Consider the following 3,975-nt stretch of genomic DNA (forward strand, 5'->3'; position numbering starts at 1 on the left):
GTGTTTGCCCCTATTTATCATGAGCTGAACTTAAAGATCTACAACTTTTTCTATGTACACAAAAGGCCTATTTCTCTCAAATATTGTTCACAAATCTGTCTAAATCTGTGTTAGTGAGCACTTCTCCTTTGCCGAGATAATCCATGCACCTCACAGGTGTGGCATATCAAGATGCTGATTAGACAGCATGATTATTGCACAGGTGTGCCTTAGGCTGGCCACAAAAAAAAGGCCGCTCTAACAGAAATTTAGACAGATTTGTGAACAATATTTGAGAAAAATAGGTCTTTTGTGTACATAAAAGTCATAGATCTTTAAGTTCAGCTCATGATAAATAGGGGCAAACACAAAAGCGTTGCGTTTATAATTTTGCTCAGTGTATATACTGCTTATGTTAATAACATCCCTAATCCTATATGTTTATTTAATATAATTTTGCTCAGTGTAGATGCAGCAAATTATAAAACAGGAACAGAAAGCTATGCACCTATCTGTAGGTGTCCCACTAATGCCACCCAAAAAATGTCTCATTATTGGTTTTGGTTGGAGTAGGGAAGGATTATGATTTGAAGTAATTGGAAATATGTGTTTGTTTAGCAGCAGATTTTAGTAAAACTTCTGTAAGCAGTGTATTGCTTTTCAGGACATCCATTCCCCTCATTTATTTTTCTGGTCTTAAGATTAAAAAAACGTGAGTGGAATTCTGTCTAGTGGAGTAACAGTTGTAGTGAAAGCCTTGCAGAAATTCTGACTTTTCACTACTCTATCCAAAACCAAAAAAGATAAACATTGACTGATAAGATAGCAGTTAGTGCAGGTAACTATAGGCTTTTTTAAAAACATTAGTCAGTGCTCCTTTTTAGCACCAAGCTGAGTTAAAATAGTTTTTAAAGGGTCCTGTTGTTGGAAAGCATTTGAGTGCTGTTTTTTAATTCTACAACAGGACAGGAGAAAAACACCGCTATGATATTTTTTAACTTGAAGAATAGAGATGTACTGTAAAGTCCATTTTCAGACTCAGCCAAATGGACTTGTGTGTGTTTCAAACATCTAATCAATATTGGCAAGTTTATATATTTTAAATTCCTTTCCAAAAGGGTAAATAATTACCACAAGTTACATGTACATACATTATATCTATGGAAGTTTTTATTTGTATCAATTTTACTCCCTCAGCATATTAAATACTTGGTAACTGCCCCAATTTTTATGGTTAGTTGCTAGGACATTTGTTTTTGATAAAAGCATGTATTAATAAATACTGTATATATACTGTTATATAGTTTGTACTTAATGTTTTGCTAGTTCACAAGCTCTAATGATGTACTTTTCTCCATTCCTTTAGATGCAGTAAGAAATATGCAATATATTCTAAAAGTCAAAATCCAGTTTAAAATGTTTTCTACTATGAATTTATTTTAGCAGAATAATGAGAAATTGCACCTTGGGGTTTTAAAATATGTTTACAGAAACATTGCGAAACTTGTTGTGTGTAGTGCTAAACTCCTAAATTGATTATTTCCCATGTGAATATTTTGCAGATATTGTAAGGCTATCTTGCCTTTTTAGCTTTTATTCATAAGAAGGTGCACCAAAATATAACAGCCCCATTACCTTAACTTCATTGAGTTGATTTAAAGACAGTTTACTTATTAAAGCAAATAAAGAGAAGCTGTGTACACTTCAATTGTCCGGCCATTTGCAATCAAAAATTCCTGCCCATTATTGGGTATTTAAGGTGAACACAGCTTTACTTCATTTATTTAGGCCGGCCATACACAGAGCAAATTTCTTTCTTGCAACCACGGGTTGCAGGAAAGAAAATTGCTTTTTTCCCCCATCAACACACACAGTGTTGATGTGGGAATCCCTCCTGCATTGTCTTCTCCTGGTGCGGGGGAAGCTGTCCTAGCTGGGGGAAGACAGTGACATTTACTAGCGGCTATTGCAGCCGCTAGTGATAATTGCAAGAGAATCCAGCAGGCTGGTTGTACCCAAGTTGTTTGATCGATCAAATTGGTACATTCAGCCTGCCCATTAACTGTTGGAATCTTGGAACTGTGTATGGCCAACCTTAAAGTGTTACTAAACCCACAACATTAAAATCAGTGTGTATATGCAGTAAAGCATATGTCTCTCATATGTCACTCATGTCTCTCTGATCCTCCTCTTTTTCCACTATCTACAAAAAAAAAAATCTGATATTTACAGAGCCAGTGGGCGGGCTGCACATGCTCAGTTTGGTGTGTATTGTTAGAGAGTTTTTTTTTTTTTTTTTGGAGAGTGCATGTGATCAGCGCAGGGCCAATCAGCAGACATGCCCAGACAGAGGATCAGAGGAGAATGAAAACTCCTCCTACAAGCTTTACTAGGAACAGATAGAAGTCACAAGGCTGCTATATACAGTACTGCTGATGAGAAAAGGTATTTAACAGTTTATACTTACTAAAAATATTGCATTTTCATGTTCTGTGTATTGTAGGAGACCAGATATTGTGCATGCAGGTTCTGGGTTTAGTAGCACTTTAATGAACATTAACTTTGTAAATGAACATTTAGGAAATTAATTCCTCTATGTTTGTAGAAATTATTTTAAATTGTATAAATTGTATAAGATATTTTATGTAAAGTAGAAACACCTCATCCAGATATTTTTAACTAGTTGCTCCCCACTGTTATAAACCTACAAACTTTTAACACTTTTATTCTTTCAATTTATACTTTCTTATAACTTATAACAAAACTCTTAAAAATTCCATACAAAAATAGGTAAAAAGTATGCAATCCAAAATAAGTTTCCCTCACAGGTGGTCAAGGTTATAAACATGGAAATTCTGTGATAGAACATCCAGGACAGGAGAGAGAATTTAAAGGAGTTTCAACAGCCTTTGAATGAAGCAATTGTTATTCATATTTCGGTATCTGCTATATCTCAGTTCATTCCTGTGCTGGCATAGCTCCTGCAAACTTGATGCAACAACATTTCCTCCTGTAAATTTAAAAATGACATAAATTCAGATTTTACATACTGTCAAAGTTCTATGACGTTTTATAGCAAAGCAAGAAAGAGGCATTGAGGAAACATCTCTATTGCATTTTGAAAGCCAAATACAGACTTTTCTAGGATTTTATTGTCATATACAATCAGTGAGTTGCACCATTTTAAGCTTCTATGGAATATCACTACCGTTTAATTTGCAATTCTACTCCTGTTCTTTGAATAAAGATGGATTTCATTTTAAAAAGCCCTGTACTTTTCCATGTTAACATAAATATTGGATAAGATAGAACTGTGGTTTTTTTTCTCTGCTGCACTGAATTGTGATAGTTCTAGAAAGCTTGATATCTTATTTGTAACATCACTCAAAAAGAAATTAATTTTAAATATTTTTTTTAAATTGTCATCTGATTACCTAGATTAAAGCATTATATTAGTTAGGTTTTAAAATGAAAGTGTATATATAATAAATAATATTATGACAAAAGTGAAATAATGGTACCATAACATTAACAGTAATCCCTAAGGAGTAGAAGATAATTTCTCTTAACCATTTCTGTAACATTAGCAGCGGCATAGTCTTTTTAAATCAACATAAAATGTACATTAAATAATGCTTTATGATCTTTTAAAGCGCAGCTACATTTTCAGTTTTCATTTGCTAACTATATTTCAGGTATATCCAAAGAAATTCATAGCCATACACTTCATTATTTTTAGAAAGCAGACACATTTTGCAGTTCCCTGTTGAGTCACACTTATAGCTCTGCTATCAGCAAAGCTCCTAGCCCTACTGAATAGAGTGCTCTATCTCTGACTCAGCAGGAGATGCATCAGGACTCTGCAGAGAGACCACTGCTTCTAAAAAGAGAATGAGGTTAAAATCAATTTTTGCTGGAAACACCCATTCAAGGTAATGATTAGTGGAAACACTCATTCAGGGTATACCTGTATACCCTTTATGGACCAAAGCAGTT

This window comes from Aquarana catesbeiana, linkage group LG04 (genome assembly GCF_042186555.1).
Source record: "Aquarana catesbeiana isolate 2022-GZ linkage group LG04, ASM4218655v1, whole genome shotgun sequence".
NCBI classification, from domain to species: domain Eukaryota; kingdom Metazoa; phylum Chordata; class Amphibia; order Anura; family Ranidae; genus Aquarana; species Aquarana catesbeiana.